Source organism: Hemitrygon akajei, chromosome 11 (assembly GCF_048418815.1).
Source record: "Hemitrygon akajei chromosome 11, sHemAka1.3, whole genome shotgun sequence".
Lineage (NCBI taxonomy): Eukaryota > Metazoa > Chordata > Chondrichthyes > Myliobatiformes > Dasyatidae > Hemitrygon > Hemitrygon akajei.
This window is the reverse complement of record NC_133134.1, coordinates 82,911,493-82,935,533: the sequence shown is the minus strand read 5'-3', so window position 1 is coordinate 82,935,533 and position 24,041 is coordinate 82,911,493. Positions and strand designations below refer to the sequence as shown.

The 24,041-nt window shown below is 38.9% G+C and overlaps 1 protein-coding gene across 6 annotated transcripts in view; it reads right to left on the bottom strand.

Moving 5' to 3' along the window:
• Positions 1 to 24,041, bottom strand: part of LOC140735775 (zinc finger protein 687-like) — an 82,656-nt gene that overhangs the window by 34,879 nt on the left and 23,736 nt on the right. For 5 of the 6 annotated variants that reach the window (XM_073061251.1, XM_073061249.1, XM_073061247.1 and 2 more), the window contains exon 2: positions 22,787 to 22,889. The gene's annotated coding sequence lies outside the window, so the exon portion shown is untranslated. Of the gene's footprint in view, positions 1 to 22,786; positions 22,890 to 23,910; positions 24,004 to 24,041 lie in introns of all 6 variants that reach the window. The other variant, XM_073061248.1, reaches the window with a different exon arrangement.

Here is a 24,041-nt window from a genome sequence, read left to right as displayed (position 1 = left end):
CATTAGAAAACTGTGTAGATGGGTGAGAGGAAGGAACAGCTGTTGCTCTGCCGAGCACGATGGGCAGGTTACGTCGGTGTTGGTAGGTGTGGCAACACTTGCAGATTGCCTCCAGCACAACCTTGAGCGAGTGGTTGTAAATGCAGATGATACACTTGATAAATAAATCTGGATCTGAATCTGAAACCTATTATGGAAGAACTTCTGGAATTCCCCCCCCCCCCCCCCCCGCCAAGTTCCCGATGCAGGACTGACGTACACATCACACCTCGAGTGTGTGGGGCTTCCTGCTCCTTACAGCTTTAGAAAGGGAGCACTGCAAAAAGCAGGAAGCAGAATGCATTTAGTCAGGCGATATTAAAAAAAATTACAGGCCTACTCCCACAGACTGTACTCTTCATTATCTCCATCTTTAAGCTTTGTTGGAGGGGATACCTTCACATGCCAATGGCACACACTTCACACCAAACTTATTTACAGCTACGTGGGAATTTTCACTCCCCACGCTCCCAGGCTTTATTTTGAACACATGAGCTGTGACATTTGTTCCTAGGAGGCTCAAGGCTCTTTCTCTTACACACACACGCACACACAATGTGACCCTCTGTAACACATACACTACCTCTCCCACTTTCTCAGAATCACAGGCACAAAAGTTAGCACAGCAGGAACAGGACTGACAGTAGACGGAAGGCCAGGCAGCTGTAATCTGAGGGAACTGACGGTAGCTATTTCAAACATAAAACTGTGGGAGTTAAAAGTACACGTGACGCAAAAGGCACAATAAAACAAGAGTACAGTCGACATTTCAGGTCGAGACCCTTCATCAGGACCAGAGTCAAAAAAGATGAGGAGTCAGGGCTAGAAGGTGGGAGGAGGGCAGGGTGAAACACAAGGTGATAGGTGAAACCAGGAGGGGCAGGGGAGGGATGAAGTAAAGAGCTGGGAAGTTGATTGGTGAAAGAGATACAGAGCTGGAGAAGGGGGAATCAAATAGGAGTGGATAGAAGGGTAAAAAACGAAAAGAAAAAGCTTCGGTTACGGATTTATCTGGCGTAGTGTGGATGTAGCCTAAATCTAAAGGCCTATACTGCAGACCAGTTACTCAGCAACATGCCATGACTTGTATTGCATCATGCTTAATATATCTGTGGCTACCGTGACACTGAAAACACAGCTGCTTCTGCCATTGTATAAAGCAGCTGATCTTACAACTGTGATGTTGATTTCCAGGAGCTCCTTCGACAACCAGCTAGCACACACAAAGCAGCAATGCGAAAGGGTTAGAAGAAATAAGAGGGCCAGTGGTTGAGAGTTACATTTCCAGTCCCCCTGCCTTCTCTGAAGCAGTTCACAAGCCCTGAAATAAGTTCAAGTTTCAAAATAAATTTATTATCAAAGAACACAAAGGTCAGAAGATTTTTACTTTTGTATTTATATTTGATTTGCACAGTTGTCGTCTTTTGCACATTGGCTATTGTTCACCTGAGTGCAGGTTTTCATTGATTCTACTGTAAATGCCCACAAGAAAATGAATCCCAGGATGGTATACGGTGGCATACATGTCCTTCAATAATAAATTTATTTTGAACATGTTCGCATTTACTGGGGGGGGGGGGGGGGGGAGAGGAAATACAATAGAATTTGCAAAAAAACAAAGACTGACAAACAATGTGCAAAAGAAGACAAACTGCAAATAAAAAAATACTGAAGCACGAGTTGGAAAGAACCCTTGAAAGTGAGTCTGCAGGTTATGGAACCAGTTCAGAGTTGTGGTGAGAAGTTATCCTCGCTGGTTCAGGATAATAACTGTTCTTGAACTTGGTGGCGTGGGACCCAAGGCTTTTGTACCTCCTGCCTGATGGTAGCAATGAGAAGAGAGCATGGCCTGGATGGGAGGGGAGGGGGTGATGATGCTGCTTTCTTACGGCAGCATTCCATGCAGATATAGCCAGTGTGGGACGGGTTTTGCCTGTGATGGACTGGTTTGTATCCAACACTTTCTATAGCTTTTCTGCTCTCGCACAAGCAGGCCGTGAGGCAACCGGTTAGGATAGTCTCCAATGCTCATTTATAGAACTTGGTCAAAGCTTTTGGTGACACACCGAATCTACGCAGCTTGCTGCGAGCATGTTACTTCTTGCTGCTTGGAGATTAAAAGGCAGCATGGTTACATCTAATAGCCAGCGGACCAGAAACAGTTACCAGCACCCAAGTGTCATCACAAAAAAGGCACAACAACAACTCTTCTTTCTTTCATGTTTGCATAGATTCAGCATGTCACCAAAATTATTGACAAACATCTATAGTTGCACGGTGGAGAGTATCCTGATTGGCTACATCACAGCCTGGTATAGAAAAAGCAATGCCCAGCAATGGGAAACACGACAGAGTGGTAGATACAGCCCAGTCCATCACAGTTAAACCCTTCCCAGCACCGAGTTTATTATGTGGAGCGCTGCACAAGAAAGCAACATACATCAAGGACCCTCACCATCCAGGCCACACACTCTTCTCGCTGCTGCCATCAATAGGAGGTAAAAGAGCCTTAGATCCCACACCACCAAGTTCAGGAACAGTTATAACCCTACAAACATCAGACTCTTCAACTGGCATGGATAACTTCACTCACTACTACTCTGAAATGATTTTTACAACCTATAGATTCACTTTCAAGGACTCCTTATATTTCAAATGCTCATTATTGTTTGTAGTTTGTCTTCTTTTGCAGATTGGCTGCACATCAGTCCTTATGTTTTTTTCCTAGATTATACTGTATTCTGTATTGTACAATTTTACTGTAAATGCCTGAAACACAATAAATCTAGGTATCATATACATACTTAAATAATAAATTTACTTTGGGTGCACACTTCCGCAGCTCAGTCAGAACCCTGCATTAATGCTCCCACTTTACCTGGGCTGTATCCTGATAGCTTCCCCAGCAAGTACTTGGATTTGCCCGGAAGAGCAGATGCTCATGCAAGCCGGGAAAGAAATGACCACTGCATTTCTCTGCTTCCTGCAGCTGCAAGCTCGATCCATGCTAGTTGCAGGTCAAGTCACGAGTGAATGTGGATAATGGAACACAAGATACTAGCATCAAATCCTCCCTCCCCCCCCCCCCCACCCACCCAACCAACTCCTCCCTATCTGTAGCTCCCATTGTACCTTCTGCTGTATCAGAAGGTCCCAAAGGATTCACAGTCAAGAAATAGTTCCAAAAGGAGGCTGCCATTGCAACTTTTTAAACCTGCAGCAGGCATATTGGACACAGCCAATTCCCATGGACAACACGGCAATGATTCACGGATTGTTTTGTTTGTTGCAATGCAAGCATTGGCCTGAAGCTCGGGGTCAAATGCCCCACCTCTCTTCAATATTATACCCTTTGCAGATTGTCACAAAAAGCAGACAGACTAGTTTATTATCTTGTCACGTGAGAAATGGCTTAGATTTGTGTGCTGGTTTCTGAGGTGCCCCACTGAGCTCTGGTGGACACCGACGTGTTTGAACCCCGCTGCTCTGTGGATTTCCTCGAGGGCTGTACGCATAGCTGACAAGTTGATGGGTCTGGAGCTGCCTTTGCACAAGGCATTAAACTAGCCTCTGCCTCTCCCCTCAAGCGCTGTAAGGGATGCTACAAAGGGCAGCAAAATGCAGTCCCACAGTTCGCTTCCAGTGTATAAACTTAGCCTGCATTTAGTCTGAATATTACAGCACAAAAACAGGGTTTTGGCCCACCTAGATCATGCCACCTGGTCTTCTGCCTAGTTCCATCTGCTCCTGCAGCATACCCCTACTTAACCATGTAACAACTACAGCATCGAAACAGGCCATCTCGGCCCTTCTAGTCCATGCTAAATGTTTACCTTCATCTAGTCCCACTGGCCTACACTCAGCCCATAACCCTCCATTCCTTTCCTGTCCATATACCTAATCAATTTTAAAAAAAAATGACGATATCGAATCTCTATCACTTTTACTGGAAGCTCGTTCCACACAGGTACCACTCTCTGAGTAAAGAAGTTCCCCCTCATGTTACCCCTAAACTTTTACCCCTTAACTCTCAACTCATGTCCTCCCATTTACACAGAATTTAAACTTCTCCTAACTATTAATGTAGCAGTGAGCATAAAACTTCACAGCACCAACAATCATGATTCAACTCCCACTGCTGTCTCTATGAAGTTTGTACATTCTCCCTGTGACCGTGTTTCCTCTGATTTCCTCCCATATTGCAAAGACATTCAGTTAGGGTTAGTGAGTTGTCGGCATTCTATATTGACACCAGGAGTGTGGCCCAGCATAATCCTCGCTGATTTGATTTGACACAAACGATGCATTTCACTGTATGTTTCAACGTACATGTGACAAATAAAGGTCGTCTTTATCGTTACTTGAACTTGCATTTACCACTTCCACTAGCAGCTTGCACCACGCTGAGTGAAACAGTTCCCCCTCAGGTTCCTCTTAAATTCAGGTTTGAAGTTTAATTGTCATTCAACCATACATGAATACAGTAAACAAAACAGCGTTACTCCAGGGCCACGTGCAAAACACAGTACAGTGACACACAACATAAGGCATATGAAGCACATACAAGATAACAGTAAAATTATAGGCATCTGTTAGTCTCATGATTTGCGCCTGGAGTTTCCAGGGCGCAGGCCTGGGCAGGGTTGTATGGGAGACCGGCAGTTGCCCAAGCTGCAAGCCTTCCCCTCTCCACACCACCGATGTTGCCCAAGGGAAGGGCACTAGGATCCAAGCAGCTTGGCACCGGTGTTGTGGCAGAACAATGTGTTGTTAAGTGTCTTGCTCAAGGACACAAACACGCTGCCTCAGCTGAGGCTGGAACCAGTGACTTTCAGATAACTAGACTGATGCCTTAACCACTAGGCCACGCGCCAACACAACAGTAAAATACAGTCACACAAAAAAAATAGTCCAAGTCCCCTAGTCCATGAATGTTGCAACAGTCTGCAACCGACCATAATACAGCTGGGCTTCTGCTGGGGAGGGGGGCAGCACCTACTCCAGCTTGGGTGCCATGCCACTCCACCCCTAGTGGAGGTGCACTGACTCCTGAATGGCTGTAAACAGGTGACACCGCAGCTTGAGGCGGACTCCTCGCTATGGCCGAGGCCACGCAGCCTCCCCACCGTCCACTAAAGAGTCAGCAAATTGGACTTGAAGCATTCCACATGATCAATGTCCAACAAGAAAAGAGACTAAGACAACAAATTACTGTTAGACTGCTCACCTCCCTGGTAGATAGATAGATAGATAGATAGATACTTTATTCATCCCCATGGGGAAATTCAGCATTTTTTTCCAATGTCCCATACACTTGTTGTAGCAAAAACTCATTACATACAATACAATACTTAACTCAGTAATAATATGATATGCATCTAAATCACTAGCTCAAAAAGCATTAATAATAGCTTTAAAAAGTTCTTAAGTCCTGGCAGTTGAATTGTAAAGCCTAATGGCATTGGGGAGTATTGACCTCTTCATCCTGTCTGAGGAGCATTGCATCGACAGTAACCTGTCGCTGAAACTGCTTCTCTGTCTCTGGATGGTGCTATGTAGAGGATGTTCAGGGTTTTCCATAATTGACCGTAGCCTACTCAGCGCCCTTCGCTCAGCTACCGATGTTAAACTCTCCAGTACTTTGCCCACGACAGAGCCCGCCTTCCTTATCAGCTTATTAAGACGTGAGGCGTCCTTCTTCTTAATGCTTCCTCCCCAACACGCCACCACAAGGAAGAGGGCGCTCTCAACAACTGACCTATAGAACATCTTCAGCATCTCACTGCAGACATTGAATGACGCCAACCTTCTAAGGAAGTACAGTCAGCAGTACGATCCACACCAAATCCTGCTCCTTCAGCTACTCTGCCAACAAGCAACTTGCCGATGGGGTCGACCTGCAGTAATTTAAGTTCTTAATGTCCAGTAGGGTCTTGTGATCGTAAAGAATACTTTTTAAAAGGACAATATCACCTTTGGTTGACACTGCAGAAATAGCTGCAATTAAACCCACCACCATCTTACCAAAAGTCACCCTAAACCTATAACCTCAAGTTCCAGTCTCACCATACCGGAGGAGAAAAAGCCTTTAAGTATTCACCTATCTATACCCCTCATAATTTTGTATACCTCTATAAGGTCTCCCCTCATTCTGCTGTGCTCCAGGGAATAAACAGCTAACCTCTTCAACCTTTTCCTATAATTCAGGTCCTCAAGTACTGGCAACATCCCTGTAAGTGTTCTGTGTACTCTTCCAATCCGATCGATAGCTTTCCTGCAGTAACTAACACAACCAGAAAGGCACACAATACTCCAAATGGATCCGAGTGTGAACTTCTTCACTCAGAGGGTGGTGAGAGTTGCCAGTGGAAGTGGGGGACTGCAACATTTAAGAGAAATTTGGACAGGTAAATGGATGGGAGGGTGTGTCGGGCTATGGTCTGGGTTGCAGGTTGATGGGACTAGACAGAATATTAGTTTGGCACTGACTACACAGGTCAAAGGGCCCGTTTCTGTGTAGTAGTACTCTATGACTCTGCAGAGCAGCTGAAAATTTGGGTTTTTAGAACTGGTAATATGCAGTCCCATACACAACCACTGAAGTAAAATACACAAAACCCAACACGATACACCTCTTTCACAGTTTACATGAATGTACTGAGTTTAGCACTGAAAAACACAATCAGTTTTTGACACATAGTTAGTGGCCAGCATTTTAGATATTAATATTCAAGTTTTGGCATCCAGTGTAGCTAATGAAACATTTAAACAGATGGACGTGTAACCTGGGAGCACTGCATTAAGCAGGGTCTTGGCAGGATTACAAAAGTTTACAGATAAGGGGGAAAAGAGTTACATTTCTCACACATTTATCACCAGCTTCTCAAGGTCCAATTAATGCTGGCCTTCTCATTGATTTTAAAAATGTGGGAAGGCAGCATATGCCTTGTACGTACACTAAAAAAACTCTGCACTCAGTCAGCGCCGAATCTGCCAAGCAGCACAGACACATGGGAAATATTAGCACGAGAGGTTCTGTGGATGCTACAAATCTTGAGCAATGCACACACACAAAATGCTGGAAGAACTCAGCAGGTTAGGCAGCAAACATGGAAAGGAATGAACAGCCAGCGTTTTGCGCCAGACTCTCCAACGGGACTAGAAAAGGAGGAGACAGAAGCTACAATAAGGTGGTGTGGGGGGGGGGGGGGGATGGAGTACAAGCTGGCAGGTGATAGGTGAGACAAGGTGGGGGGGGGGGGAGGTCACTTTTTCCATTCCCCATTCTGGTTACCCCTTCGCCCCTTCTCACCACCACCTCCCTCTAATCTCTCCTCCTCCGCTTTTTTATGTGGTCCACAGTGCTCTCCTATCAGATTCCTCCTTCCTCAGCCCTTCCCCACGTCCACCTATCACCTCTCAGCTTCTTACTTCATTTCCCCTCCCCCACCCACCTACCCCCTCACCTATCACCTGCCCTCTCCCCTCCCTTACCTTCCTTCTGTGGCTTCTGCTCTCTTCCTTTCTAGTCTTGATGAAGGGTCTCAGCCCAAAACGTTGACTGTTTATTCCCCTCCAAGAAAACACGAGTTCTTTGGGGCAGCCAAAAGAGGAGACATCGAGCAAGCAGCACTTTCCCTACTACAGTTCCCCAAGCTTCCTCTTTCAGGATTAGCCGGCTGCTATGGTGTCTGTGTCAGACCAGGCATTTAGACCACAAGACATAGGAGCAGAATTAGGCCATCTGGCCCATCGAGTCTGCTCCGCCATTCAATCATGGCTGATTCTTATTTTTTTCTCCCCCTCAACCCCAGTTCCTGGCCTTCTCCCCATAACCTTTGATGCCATGTCCATTCAAGAACCTATCAATCTCTGTCTTAAATACACCCAATGACCTGGCCTCCACAGCTGCATGTGGCAACAAATTCCACAAATTCATCACCCTTTGGCTAAAGAAATTTCTCCGCATCTCTGTTTTGAAAGGGTCCCCTCTATCCTGAGGCTGTGCCCTCTTGTGCTAGACTCTCCCACCATGGGAAACATCCTTTCCACATCTACTCTGTCTATGCCTTTCAACATTCAAAAGGCTTCAATGAGATTCCCCTCATCCTTCTGAATTCCAGTGAGTACAGACCCAGAGCCATCAAACGTTCCTCATATGATAACCCTTTTATTCCTGGAATCATCCTTATGAACCTCCTCTGGGCCCTTTCCAATGCCAGCACATCTTTTTTTTTTAAGATAAGGGGCCCAGAACTGTTCACAGTACTCAAGGTGAGGCCTCACCAGTGCCTTATAAAGCCTCAGCTTCACATCCTTGCTCTTGTATTCTAGACCTCTTGCAATGAATGCTAACATTGCATTTGCCTTCCTCACCACTGACTCGACCTGCAAGTCAACCTTTAGTGTCTTTTGCACAAGGACTTCCAAGTCCCTTTGCATCTCAGATTTTTGGATTTTCTCCCCAGTGAGGAAATAGTCCTCACATTTACTTCTATTACCAAAGTGCATGACCATGCACTTTTCAACATATTTCTTTCTTTCTTTTTCAATCTTTTTATTATTATTATTAATATCAACAAAATAAAATTGATACATAGATAATGGGATTACAAACATACACATTTCAACTGAACATGAAAGAATACATAAGCAATGATTACAGTATAAATGAGTATTCCCAAATCATGGACGATACAATATACAGATAAACAAGGCAAACCTAGGTATATCATAATATATATATATTAAAAAAAAACAGAAAAAAGAAAAAGAAAAAAAATTATGCAAAAAAACTAATCTAATAATCTAACTAATAAGGAGAAAAAAACAAAAAAAGAAAAAAGAGAAAAAGAAAAAATGGAAAAAAAGGGCTATTTATAAAATCTCACAAAAATACAAAATCATCAGTGTCGTCAACTCCGATCCTCTGAACATATATAAAATCGAAACTGGAAAAACAAATAGGCTTGGAACAGGGTCATATTACATCATATGAAAATATTGAATAAATGGTCTCCATATCTTTTCAAATTTAATAGAAGTATCAAATACACCACTTCTAATTTTTTTCTAAATTTAGACATAACATAGTTTGAGAAAACCAATGAAATATGGTAGGAGGATTAATTTCTTTCCAATTCAACAAAATAGATCTTCTAGCCATTAATGTAAGAAATGCAATCATTCGACAAGCGGAAGAGGATAAATGGAGTGAGTCCATCATTGGTAAACCAAAAATTGCAGTAATAGGATGAGGTTGTAAATCAATGTTCAATACCGCAGAAATAATACCAAAAATATCTTTCCAATATTTTTTCAAAAGCGGACACGACCAGAACATATGAGTTAAAGACGCTACCTCAGAATGACATCTGTCACAAATAGGATTTATATAGGAATAAAAACGAGCCAATTTATCCTTGGACATATGAGCCCTGTGCACAACTTTAAACTGTATTAATGAATGTTTAGCACATATAGATGATGTATTAACTAATTGAAGAATTTTATCCCAATTCTCAATAGGGATAGTAAGGTTAAGTTCTCTTTCCCAATCATTTTTAGTCTTATAAAAGGGCTCTGAACGTATCTTCATAATTATATTGTAAAGTTTTGATATTAGCCCTTTCTGAAAAGGATTTAGTTCAAACAAATCCTCCAAAATACCTGAAGACACAAAATTTGGAAAAGTAGGAAGTACTGTATTTAAGAAATTCCTAATCTGTAAATATCTAAAAAAATGAAATCTAGGCAAATTATATTTATTAGATAATTGCTCAAAAGACATAAAACAATTATCCAAAAATAAATCAGAAAATCGTAGTAATAAGCTTGGTCTATAATAGAAGGATAAAAAAAGCAATTGGATACAATAGGAATATTTAAAACAAACTGAGTCAACCCAAAAAATTTCCAAAATTGAAACCATATACGTAAAGTATGTTTAACTATCGGGTTGTCAATTCGTTTCGGCAATTTAGAAAGAGCAAAGGGAAGAGAAGCCCCTAAGATAGAACCCAATGCAAATCCTTGTACAGATTTAATTTCCAGGTTCACCCAATGAGGGCTAAAAGATATATCCCAATCCTTTAACCAACATATCAAATATTGGATATTAACTGCCCAATAATAAAATCTAAAATTAGGCAATGCCAATCCACCTTCCTTCCTTGCCTTCTGTAAATATATTTTACCTAACCTAGGATTTTTATTCTGCCATATATATGAGGAAATTTTTGAATCAACATTAGCAAAAAAAGATTTCGGAATAAAAATTGGTACCGCATGAAATATATATAAAAACTTGGGTAAAATAACCATCTTAATAGCATTAATCTGACCTATCAGAGATAAAGATAGTGGTGACCACTTAGTAAACAAACATTTAATCTGATCGATTAAGGGTACAAAATTAACCTTAAATAAGTCTTTATAGTTTTTTGTGATTTTAATCCCTAAGTAAATAAAAGAGTCATTAACTAATTTAAAAGGTAAATTTCCATAAATTGGAACCTGTCTATTTAAAAGAAACAATTCATTCTTATTAAGATTTAATTTATACCCAGAAAAATCACTAAATTGAGCCAACAATGATAAAACTGCAGGAATGGATTTCTCAGGATCAGAAATAAATAATAATAAATCATCTGCATATAATGATAGCTTATGTATATCTGTCCCACGATTAATGCCAAAAATGTTCTGTGATTCTCTGATAGCAATTGCCAAGGGTTCTAAAGCAATATCAAATAATAATGGACTAACAGGACAGCCTTGTCTAGTACCCCGAAATAAACGAAAAAAGGGAGATCTTTGATTGTTAGTAAGCACCGAGGCTACTGGAGTATGATATATCAGTTTAATCCAGGAAATGAATGTCGGACTAAAATTAAACTTCTCAAGCACATTAAATAAGTATGGCCATTCAACTCTATTAAATGCTTTCTCCGCATCTAATGAAATGACACATTCTGAAGTGCTATGTGAAGGAGTATAAACAATATTCAATAATCTCCTAACATTGAAAAAAGAATAGCGATTTTTAATAAAACCAGTTTGATCTTCCGAAATAATTTGGGGTAATACCTTCTCCAGCCTGGATGCCAGTAACTTGGAAAAGATCTTGGAATCTACATTCAGTAAAGATATTGGTCTATAGGATGCACAGTCAGTAGGGTCTTTATCTTTCTTCAATATTAAAGAAATAGAAGCTCTATAAAAAGATTGTGGCAAATTGCCCAATCTAATTGCTTCTTCAAAAACCCTGCATAACCAAGGAGAAAGAGTAGCGGAAAAACATTTAAAAACTTCTACTGTATACCCATCTGGACCTGGTACTTTCCCAGAATTCATAGAGGAAATAACCCCTTTAATTTCTGCATCCGTAATAGGAGTTTCTAATATTGAAAGATCATCTGATGATAATTTTGGAAAATTCAATTTCCCAAGAAAATCACACATGGTATTACGATCATGAGGGAATTTGGAATGATACAGGGAGATATAAAAATCTTGAAATGATTTATTTATCTCTTCATGGTTAACTGTCAAATCCCCATTCTGCTGACGGATCTTAGTAATTTGACGTTTAACCAAAGCATTCTTCAATTGACTAGCTAACAGTTTACCCGATTTATCACTATGTATATAAAAATCAGATCTGGTTTTCATTAATTGATTTTCAATCGAAGATGTAAGTAATAAACTATGTTCCGTTTGAAGTTCAACCCTTTGTTTGTAAAGCTCCTGACTAGGAGTAATCGAATATTTCTTGTCAATCTCTTTAATTTTATCAACCAATAAAAGAGTTTCCTTCTTAATGCATTTTCTCAGACCAACAGAGTAGGAGATAATCTGTCCACGTATATATGCTTTAAAAGTGTCCCAAAGTGTTCCGCAAGAAATATCCTCCGTGGAATTAGTTGAAAAGAAGAAATCGATCTGTTCCTTCATAAATTTAATAAAATCCGGATCTTGCAGTAAGGTAGAATCAAATCGCCATTGTCTAGCACTAGAAGCTGTATCCGTAAATTTAATAGAAAGTTTTAATGGAGCATGGTCAGAGATAGCTATAATATCATAATTACAACCAATTACCGATGGAATAAAACAAGAGTCAATAAAAAAGTAATCAATTCTCGAGTAGGAATGATAAACATGTGAGAAAAATGAAAACTCTTTGTCCTTAGAATGCCGAAATCTCCAAATATCGAAAATTCCATTATCAGTCAAAAAAGAGTTAATACAAGTGGCCGACTTATTAGGTAAAGTCTGAGTAGATATAGATTTGTCCATCAAAGGATTTAAACAACAATTAAAGTCACCACCCATTATTAACATATTCATTTAGATTAGGTAGAGAAGTAAATAAGGACTTAAAAAATCGGGACAATCCACATTTGGAGCATAAACATTAACCATAGCAACCTTTTTGTTAAAAAGTAAACCCGTAATTAACAAAAATCTACCATTTGGATCCGAAAAGATATCATGTTGGACAAATGCAATAGAGGAGTCAATAAAAACTGAAACTCCCTTTACTTTGGCATTTGAATTCGAATGATACTGTTGACCCCTCCAAAACCTAAAAAAGTGATAATTGTCCTCTTTCCTCACATGAGTTTCTTGTACAAAAATAATATGAGCATTAAGTCTTTGGAATACTTTGAAAATCTTTTTCCGTTTAATCGGATGGTTTAAGCCATTAGTATTCCAAGAGACAAAATTAATGGTCTGAGCCATATTTCTAAATCAACCCTTTGGTATATAAAGTGTTAACCAAATTATGAACTCATGCACCCGGAAGAGGAACAAAAATAAGGGGCGGACCCGGAAATAACAACATCGCGGACATTTTAGTAGTTTAAAATCAGCCCAAATGAAAAAACTAAAAAAAACTAATGTAAGAAACATAAGATTTAGAAAAAGAGCTCCCACCCCCCACCCAAGAGGAAAAAAAAAAGACCACCCCAGCCAGGGATAGGCTGGGAAAAAGGAAAGATGAAACTAAATCTACCCCCATATCAGCAGAAGACAACTCCGTATATAAAGGATAAAAAAAAGATCCACCCAAACTCTAAAAAAAAATCACTATACTAAAACCAAACTTCTTAATATAATTGGTAGTAAAAATAACAAAAATATAATCACTAGTAACTTATAAATGGGGTTAAAACCCAAACAAACCAAAAATAATTTAATCTGTGATAAGAGATGCATTATAGGAAGAAGACGAGAAAAAAAATGGCGAAATCAAAAAAAAACCAAAAATATTTTAGAGAAGAAACCACCATCTTAGTAAAAAAAAAATTCACCTTCGAAGGATTAATAATAATGACCAAAGATAAAGTACAGTGGTTGAAGTAAGTTGAATAAAAAGATTAGTATGTCGAAAAAAAACTTTAACTAGATTATAAAATATAGAGTAAACCTACACCAATAGCCAGAAACAAAATCTGGTTTTGGAAATAAAAACCATCTTGTACGATCAAAATCACTCACTTATTAGCGATGAGAATCCGTAGCAGTAGGGAAGTTCTCATTCAGAAAGCTTCTCACTTCAGATGTAGAAAGAAAAACACGCCTTGGTGCATTTGGAGGCGAAATTCTGAGCTTCGCAGGGTATAAGAGCGCAGGTTTTAGATTTTTCTCATAACATTCGGACATCAGAGGTTTAAAAAGAAGCCTTGCCTTCATTACTTCTGGACTAAAATCTTCTACTAATCGAAAATTGTGATCTTGAAATTTGACCATCCCTACACGCCGAGCCACACGAATAAGTTGCTCTTTAACATGCACATAATGAAATCAGACAATTATAACCAATGGTTTAGCTGAAGCACTTGGTGATCGACACATAATTCTGTGAGCGCGATCGAGTAACGGAAGACTGTCTGGGAATACAGAAGGGAACGCATCCTTTAAAAGTTAAGCAAAGTACTTCGAGGGGTCCCCTTGTTCAATACCTTCCGGGAGACCAAGTATGCATAGGTTCTGTCTTCTGGACCGATTCTCAAAGTCGACACTCTTGGCTTTAAGTGTTTCCACCTGTTTAATCATTGAAAGTAAGTTCTGCTGCAGTTTTTCAATTATCAAGTCTCGCTTCTGAGCGTCTTCTTGCAGAGTTGCGATTAGAACTTGCTGCTGTAGTTGTCCTCCTTCCTCACATGAGTTTCTTGTACAAAAATGATATGAGCATTAAGTCTTTGGAATACTTTGAAAATCTTCTTTCGTTTAATCGGATGGTTTAAACCATTAGTATTCCAAGAAACAAAATTAATGGTCTGAGCCATATTTCTAAAATCAACCCTTTGGTATAAAAAGGGTTAACCAAATTATAAACTCATGCCCCCGGAAGAGGAACAAAAATAAAAAGCGGACCCGGAAGTGATGACATCGCGGACATATTTGTAGTTCAAAATCAGCCCAAATGAAAAAACTAAAAAAAACTGATAAAAGAAATATAGAATTAGAAAAAAGACCACCCCCTCCCACTCAAGAAAGAGAAAAAAAAACCAGAGCCAAAAAAAGGCTGGAAAAAAGAAGGAATGAAACTAACACTACCCCCATATCAGCGGAAGACCACTCCGTATATAAAGGATATGTATTAAAAAAATCCACCCAAACTTTAAAAATTATAATCACTATACTAAAACCAGACTTCTTAATATATTTGGTAGTAGAAAAAAAAGCGAAAAAAATATAATCACTAAAAACTTATAAATCGGGTTAAAACCCAAACAAACCAAAAAATATTTAAACTGTGATAAGCGATGCATTGTAGGAAGGAGACAAGAGAAAAAAAAGCGCCATCTTAAAAAACACCAAAAGTGCTTTCCCAAAAAACCACCATCTTAGTAAAAAAGTATTCACCTTCGAAGGGTTAAAAATACACCTTCGAAGGAACAGAAAATAGCCGGCGATACAGTATAATGGTTAAAGTGTGTAAAACAAAATGATTAATATGTCGAAAGAACACTTTAACTTGAGTATAAGGTATAAAGTAAACCTACACCAACAACCAGAAACAAAATCTGGTTTGGAGGATCAAAAACCATCTTACACGATCAAAATCACTCATTCATTGGGCATGAGAGTCCGTAGCAGTAGGGAAGTTCTCGTTCAGAAAACTTCTCGCTTCAAACGTAGAAAGAAAAATCCGGCGAGGAGCGTTCGGTGGGGAGATTCTGAGCTTCGCAGGGTATAAGAGCGCTGGTTTTAAATTTTTCTCATAACATTCAGACATCAGCGGTTTAAAAAGAAGCCTTGCCTTCATTACCTCAGGTAACCTTTTTTAGGTTTTGGCGGGGTCAACAGTATCATTCGAACTCGAATGCCAAAGTAAAGGGAGTTTCAGTTTTTATTGACTCCTCTATTGCATTTGTCCAACATGATATCTTTTCGGATCCGAATGGTAGATTTTTGTTAATTACGGGTTTACTTTTTAATAAAAAGGTTGCTATGGTTAATGTTTATGCTCCAAATGTGGATTGTCCTGATTTTTTTAAGTCCTTATTTACTTCTTTACCTAATTTAAATGAATATAAGTTAATAATGGGTGGTGATTTTAATTGTTGTTTAAATCCTTTGATGGACAAATCTATATCTACTCAGACTGTACCCAATAAGTCGGCCACTTGTATCAACTCTTTCTTGACTGATAATGGAATTTTTGATATTTGGAGATTTCGGCATCCTAAGGACAAAGAGTTTTCTTTTTTCTCATATGTTTATCATTCTTATTCGAGAATTGATTATTTTTGTATTGACTCTTGTTTGATTCCTTCGGTAAATGGTTGTTATTATGATATTATAGCTATCTCTGACCATGCTCCATTAAAACTTTCTATTAAATTTACGGACACAGTTCCTAATGCTAGACAATGGCGATTTGATTCTACCTTATTGCAAGATCCGGACTTTATTAAATTTATGAATGAACAGATCGATTTCTTCTTTTCAACCAACTCCACGGAAGATATTTCTTACGGAACACTTTGGGACACTTTTAAAGCATATATACGTGGACAGATTATTTCTTACTCTGTTGGTCTGAGAAAACGCATAAAGAAGGAAGCTCTTTTATTGGTTGATAAAATTAAAGAGATTGACAAGAAATATTTGATTACTCCTAGTAAGGAGCTTTACAAACAAAGGGTTGAACTTCAAAACAGAATATAGCTTATTACATCTTCGATTGAAAATCAACTGATGAAGTCCAGATCTGATTTTTATATACATAGTGATAAATCGGGTAAACTATTAGCTAGTCAATTGAAGAATGCTTTGGTTAAACGTCAAATTACTAAGATCCGTCAGCAAAATGGGGATTTGACAATTAACCATGAGGAGATAAATAAATCATTTCAAGATTTTTATACTTCCCTGTATTATTCTGAATTTCCTCAGGATTGTAGTACCATGTGTGATTTTCTTGGGAAATTGAATTTCCCAGGATTATCACCAGATGATCTTTCAATATTGGAAACTCCTATGACTGATGCAGAAATCAAAGGGGTTATTTCCTCCATGAATTCAGGGAAAGCACCTGGTCCGGATGGGTATACAGCAGAATTTTAAAAATGTTTTTCCGCTACTCTCTCTCCCTGGTTATACAGGGTTTTTGAAGAAGCAATTAGATTGGGCAATTTCCCACAATCTTTTTATAGAGCTTCTATTTCTTTAATATTGAAGAACGATAAAGACCCTACTGATTGTGCATCCTATAGAACAATATCCTTACTGAATGTAGATTCCAAGATTTTTTCCAAGTTACTTGCATCCAGGTTGGAGAAGGTATTACCCCAAATTATTTCGGAGGATCAAACCGGTTTTATTAAAAATCGTTATTCTTTTTTTAATGTTGGGAGGTTATTGAATATTGTGTATACTCCTTCACATAATATTTCAGAATGTGTTATTTCGTTAGATGCGGAGAAAGCATTTGATAGAGTTGAATGGCCATACTTATTTAAGGTGTTGGAGAAATTTAATTTTAGTCCGACATTCATTTCCTGGATTAAACTGATTTATCATACCCCAGTAGCCTCGGTGTTTACTAATAATCAAAGATCTCCCTTTTTTCGTTTATTTCGGGGCACTAGACAAGGCTGTCCTCTTAGTCCACTATTATTTGATATTGCTTTAGAACCCTTGGCAATTGCTATCAGAGAATCACAGGATATTCTTGGTATTAATCGTGGGACAGATATTCATAAGTTATCTTTGTATGCAGATGATTTATTATTATTTATTTCCAATCCTGAAAAATCCGTTCATGCAATTTTATCATTGTTGGCTCAATTTAGTGATTTTTCTGGGTATAAGTTAAATCTTAATAAGAGTGAATTGTTTCCTTTAAATAGACAGGTCCCAATTTATGGAAACTTACCTTTTAAATTAGTTAATGACTCTTTTATTTACTTAGGGATTAAAATTACAAAAAGCCATAAAGACTTATTTAAGGTTAATTTTGTACCCTTAATTGATCAGATTAAATGCTTGTTTACTAAGTGGTCACCATTATCTTTATCTCTGATAGGTCGGATTAACACTATTAAGATGGTTATTTTACCTAAGTTCTTATGTATTTTTCAAGCGGTACCAATTTTTATTCCGAAATCTTTTTTTACTAATGTTGATTCAAAAATTTCCTCATATATTTGGCAGAATAAAAATCTTAGGTTAGGTAAAATATACTTACAGAAGGCAAAGAAGGAAGGTGGATTAGCATTGCCTAATTTTAGATTTTATTATTGGGCAGTTAATATCAGATATTTGATATGTTGGTGAAAGATTGGGATGGATCTTTTAGCCCTCATTGGGTGAGCCTGGAAATTAAATTGGTACCAGGTTTTGCACTGGGTTCTATTTTGGGGACTTCTCTCCCTTTTGCTCTTTCTAAATTGCCAAAACAAATTGACAACCTGATAGTTAAACATACTTTACGTATATGGTTTCAATTTCGGAAATTTTTTGGGTTGACTCAGTTTGTTTTAAATATTCCTATTGTATCCAATTGTTTTTTCCACCCTTCAATTATAGACCAAGCTTATTTGGCTTGGAAGACTAAAGGATTACTACGATTTTCTGATTTATTTTTGGATAATTGTTTTATGTCTTTTGAGCAGTTATCTAATAAATATAATTTGCCTAGATTTCATTTTTTTAGATATTTACAGATTAGGAATTTTTAAAATACTGTACTTCCTACTTTTCCAAACTTTGTGTCTTCAGGCATTTTGGAGAATTTATTTGAATTAAACCCCTTTCAGAAAGGGCTTATATCAAAACTTTATAATATAATTATGAAGATACGTTCAGAGCCCCTTTATAAGACAAAAAATGATTGGGAAAGAGAGCTCAACCTTATTATTCCTATTGAGAATTGGGATAAAATTCTTCAATTAGTTAATACATCATCTATATGTGCTAAACATTCATTAATACAGTTTAAGGTTGTACACAGGGCTCATACCTCCAAGGATAAATTGGCTCATTTTTATTCCTATATAAATCCTATTTGTGATAGATGTCAATCTGAAATAGCGTCTTTAACTCATATGTTCTGGTCGTGTCCGCTTTTGAAAAAATATTGGAAAGATATTTTTGATATTATCTCTGCGGTATTGAACATTGATTTACAACCCCATCCTATTACCGCAATTTTTGGTTTACCAATGATGGACTCACTTCATTTATCTTCTTCCGCTTGTCGAATGATTGCATTTCTTACACTAATGGCTAGAATATCTATTTTGTTGAATTGGAAGGAAATTAATCCTCCGACTGTATTTCATTGGTTTTCTCAAACTATGTTATGTTTAAATTTAGAAAAAATTAGAAGTGATGTATTTGACACTTCTACTAAATTTGAAAAGATATGGAGACCATTTATTCAATATTTTCATATGATGTAATAGGACCCTGTTCCAGGCCTATTTGATTTTTCAGTTTTGATTTCATATATGTCAAGAGGATCGGAGTTGACGACACTGATGATTTTGTATTTTTGTGAGATATTATAAACAGCCCTTTTTTTCTTTCTCTTTTTTATTTTTTTTCTCTCTTTTTTATTTTTTTTCTCTCTTTTTTGTTTTTTTTCTTCTATTAGTTATTAGATTTTTAGACTAGTTTTTTTGCATAATGATTTTTTTTTCTTTTTTCCTTTTTCTTATTTCTTTTTGTTTTATATTATGATACACCTAGGTTTGCCTTGTCTGTTTGTATATTGTATCATTTACGATGTGGGAATACTTATACTGTAATCGTTGTTCTTATAATCTTTTATAGTTAGTTGAAATATGTACATTTGTAATCCCATTATCTATGTACCAATTTTATTTTGTTGTTATTAATAATGATAATAAAAAGATGGAAAAAGATAGAACTTGCTGCTGGTTAACTACTGAATCTGTCTTATCCATATAATCTTGAAAAGCCTTTATATCTTGTTTAAAAATTTGTCGTTGTTCTTCAAATTTTTGATTTAAAACCTCCAATAACATTTCATAAGTCAATTCAGTGCGCTTAGGATCAGTCTTTTTCCCGTTCCCGTTAGGATCCTTCCCAGGTTCTCGCCCTTTAGATCTAAGAGCCATTTCTGTATTTCTTCAAAAATTCACAATAAACTCTTAAAGCTAAGTCCAAAAAAGTAGCAAGAATCTTTTGGTGTAGGTAAAAATAAGTTAAATAAGGGTGATCATAGGTTAAAAGTAAAGGTTATGGAGCGAATCTGAAACAGTGCTCACTCCATGAGCGTCTCCTGCTGACTTTCACTTTTCAACATATTTCATTTGCCACTTTCTTGCCCATTCTCCTAATCTGTCTAAGTCCTTTGCAGCCTACCCATTTCCTCAACACTACCTGCCCCTCCATCAATCTTTGTATCATCTGCAAACTTGGCAACAAAGCCACCTATTCCATCAGCTAAATAATTTATAAACAGCATAAAAAGAACTGGCACAACACTGACCCCTGCAGAACACCACTAGTCACTGGCAGCCAACCAGAATAGGATCAGTTTATTCCCACTCGCTGCCTCCTACCAATCAGCCAATGCTCTAATCATGCCAGTAACTTTCCTGTAATACCATAGCCTCTTAAGTTGGTAAGCAGCCTCAAGTGTGGCACCTTATCAAAGGCCTTCTGAAATTCCAAATATACAACATCCACTGTATCCCCTTTATCTATCCTACTTGTAATCTCCTCAAAGAATTCCAACAGGTTCATCAGGCAAGATTTTCCCTAATGGAAACCATGCCGACTTTGTCCTATCTTGTCCTATGTACTCCATCACCTCATCCTTAACAGTTAACTCTAACATTTTCCTGATCACTGAAGTCAGGCTAACTGGTCTATAATTTCCTTTCTTAAAGAGTGGAATGACATTTGCAATTTTCCAGTCCTCTGGTACCATGCCAGAGTCCAATGATTTTTGAAAGATCATTTCTAATGCCACCACAATCTTTAACGCTACCTTTTTCAGAACCCTAGGGTGCAGATAATCTAGTCCAGGTGTCTTAGGTACCTTTAGGTCTTTTAGCTTTTTGAGCACTTTCTCTCTTGTAATAGTAATGGCACCTACTTCTCTTCCTTCGCACACTACAACATCAGGCATACTGCTAGTGTCTTCCACAGTGAAGACCGATGCAAGATACTCATTTAGTTCATTAGCCATCTCCTTGTCCCCCATTATTATTTCTCCTGCCTCATTTTCTAACGGTCATGTGTCCATCTCACTTCTTTATCTTTAACATACTTGCAACAACTTTTACTGTCCACTTTGATATTATTTGCTAGCTTGCTTTCATATTTCATCTTTTCCCTTCTGATTTTTTTCATTGCTCTCTGTAGGTTTTTAAAAATTTCTCAATCCTCTATTTTCTCACTCATTTTTGCTTTGTTGTATGCTGTTTCTTTTGCTTTTACAATGGCGTTGACTTCCCTTGTCAGCCACGGTTGTACTATTTTACTATTTGAATATTTCTTCATTTTTGGAATACACATGTCCTGCACCTTCCTCATTTTTCCAGAAACTCACACCATTGCTGCTCTGCTGTCATCCCTGCCAGCATCTCCTTCCAATTTACTTTGGCCAACCCCTCTCTCATACCACTGTAATTTCCCTTACTCCACTGAAATACTGCCACATCAGACTTTACTTTCTCCCTATCAAATTTCAAGTTGAACTCAACTTTAACATGGCTCTCTAACCATACCTCATGTCAGATTAAACCAAGGTGACAGGAATCATGGGGCATGTGCCTCTTTCCATTCTGCCTCTGGATTATTCAACTAGCAACTTCTCATAAACATATCAGTACTGACCTCAAGTTCTCCCTGTGGCCACGTGGGTTTCCTCCAGGCGTTCCGGTATCCTCCCACATTCCAAAGATGTATGGGCCAGGGTTGGTGAGTTGTGGGTGGGCACGCCCGGAAGCGTGGCAACACTTGCAGGCTGCCCTCAGTATATCATTGACAGTGTTGGGTATCAATGCGAAACAATGCATTTTACTGCATGTTTCGACATACGTGTGACAAATAAACGCTAATCTTTAAATCTAATCTTCTCCCTCAGTCAACAGCGGTAAGTCACGTTGCACAAATAGGACACAGATCATTAGGCAAACTCAAGCCTCCTCTGCCAATTAGAATGACCATGACTGATTAACTTCAGCTTAATGCCACTTCTCCATTTCCCCCTAAAACCACAACCCATCAAATATTCATCCACCACTTTAAATCCAGCTTTCACCAACCCCCAGGGTAAGAGTTCTAGAGATTCACCACCCTCATCGAGAAGAAATTGCCACGTAGTCTGCTGCTTGTTGCTATCTGCAATATCAGCATCTTATTAAATGCATTCTTAACATAACTATACTCACGGCTCATTCATCCCAACTTCCACTGGGTCCCAGTCAACACTTCTTTGTGAAATCTTCAAAATAGATTTTTCTTTAGAAAACAAACTTTCATACACTCCTAGCTCAGACATGCACGAAATACAGTGAGCACTTAATACAGAATTTAAAAACAGACAGCAAGTTGCCTCAGCCATGGTCTTAATAGCACCTGTGAGCATCAGGGATAAAGATTAACTTCACTTGTTATGACATTTATGTCAACAACCAACCATCTGAAGATGTACTGAGCTACATTCTTCCGAGACCAACAAAACATACTCACAATTTACTAACCCAAATGTCTTTACTTGTCACATGTACATTGAAACATACAGTGAAATGTATTTCTTGCATCAACGACCAACACGGTTACGTTCATGCCCGGTGTCCTTTGAGAGGGAGCACGCAATTGCTATGGGTACAGTGGACGCCCCCCTTTAGGAAATGAGTATTTTATAAATAGTAGTACTATATTTTAAGTTGCAATCGTTAACAGATATGTGAACCTAATCTTTGTACGTTTTTTATATTTGAATGAAGTTTTTTTGTACGTTTGGCCACTGTCAAAGGAAGTGCTGGGGCAGCGTGCATGCTTCACCACGCTTCCGGCACCGACACAGCAAGTCCACAACTTACCAACCCTAACCAGTACACCTTTGGAATATAGTGGGAAACCAGAGATCCCAGGGGAAGCCCACCTGATCAGAGAGAACATACAAACTCCTTACAGACAGTGGCGGGAATTGAACCTCGATCACTAACCGCTGGCACTGTAAAGTGTTAACTAACCATGCCACCCTGGATAAAACAAGACAAGCTGTACACAGTTGGATCAAAGGTACCTGAAGAAAAACTGCAGGGGCAGGATGGTGCGGGAAACAGGGGAGAAGCAAGGCGACTTCAGGTCCATAGGTGACACATTTCCCAATTCTGTTACGGCTGCACCTGGAACGGAATGGGAAATAGTCAGTGAAATTAAACCAAAATGCAAGCTACCTGTCACCATTGTCTGGCCACTAGTCTCCCCCCTGATGTGCACAAACCATCCTGTGCACAATTCTATAGTGATCTGCAAACCCCAGGGTGCTTCACAACCAGTGAGCCACTTCTGGGAATGTCATTACCACGAACAAGGGGACAACTTCAGTAAGCAGTAATAAGATGGTTCACAACGATACCATCTTTATTTTATTTATAGAAACACAGCATGGTAACAGGCCCTTTCAGCCCAATGAGCACGTGGTGCCCAATTTGACCAATTAACCTACTAACCTGTACATCTTCGGAATGCGATTGGAAACCAGAGCATTTGGAGGAAACCCACATGGCCAGAGAGAGAGCATACAAACTCCTTACAGACAGAGGCGGTAACTGAACCCAAGTTGCTATGTTGTAAGAGCGCTACATGATCTTATCCATATGAACAGTATGTAAGAATCTTTTCACTATACCTCAGTACATCTGACAATAATAAAACAATACCAAAAGAATAGCTTTGTCACAAGCAGATCAAAACAGGCAGTAAAATGCGCTACGTGTGGCCAACAGTCCAGGATTTTGCTAGGGGCAGCCCACGAGCGTTGCCACACTTCAAGCACCAACATAGCAACTTCTAACTCTACTCCGTAGGTCTTTGGAATGTGGGAGGAAACTGGAGCATCTGGAGGAAACACGTGCAGTCTAGGGAAGAACGTGCAAAGTTACAGACAGCAGCAGCGGAATTAAACCCAGGTCGCTGCCGCTGTGATAGCATAATATTAACTGCAATGCTACACAGCCACCTCACTCAACAGCTCCCCCCCCACCCACATTCCCTGTAACCAGCTCTGTAAATTACCTCCAGTGTAGACAAGTAGCTCCTGAGCAGCCCCTTCATTCGCCTGCCACTCATCTACACTGGGGATTATTTGCAGCAGTTAATCAGCCCACCGGCTGGTTATTGTTTAGGATGTGGGAGGAAACTCACGTGGTCATGGTGAGAGCTTGCAGACTCTGCACAGGAAGCACCCGAGATCACAGATGGAAGTGGGGCAGAGTTGCTGTCGCCAATAATTCTCGACTGAGGGCAAACATAAAGAGGAGAGGGCACTCCGTGAC